We start from the raw sequence: 401 nt of genomic DNA, 5'->3' as shown, positions 1-401 counted from the left end.
TCACATGACATAGAACACGCCTACAAACCACGTGGTAATAAACCAGGATGCAGCTGTATTCACAATAATTGGCGGGTCTCCTGTCACCTGTAATATCTACATTGCCCGCGGGCCGTTTAAATATCTTGGCTGGAAAGGTATTCTCAGCCTGTTAGCTGGAGAGTTAGAGGATATTTTAGTTGGGTGTTGGCGTGAAATGGAGTTAGATACTAAAAAGTTGGGGTGCCAGGCGGGAGGGGGTTATGGTTAGAGGTCTGTGCCGATTGTGTTAGAGGTCTGTACCTGGAATTTATGTTTTCTGAGGGCGGGCAATAAATGGCGACATCTGGTGGTCAGAGAGGGACGGCGCCCCGAAGGAAAGACAATACATGGAATTAATTTGCCACTGGCATGGAGTGACT

This window comes from Pyxicephalus adspersus, chromosome 12, assembly GCF_032062135.1.
Source record: "Pyxicephalus adspersus chromosome 12, UCB_Pads_2.0, whole genome shotgun sequence".
In the NCBI taxonomy this organism is placed as follows: Eukaryota; Metazoa; Chordata; class Amphibia; order Anura; family Pyxicephalidae; genus Pyxicephalus; species Pyxicephalus adspersus.
The sequence above is the reverse complement of the archived record's forward strand: the minus strand, read 5'-3'. Positions refer to the sequence as shown.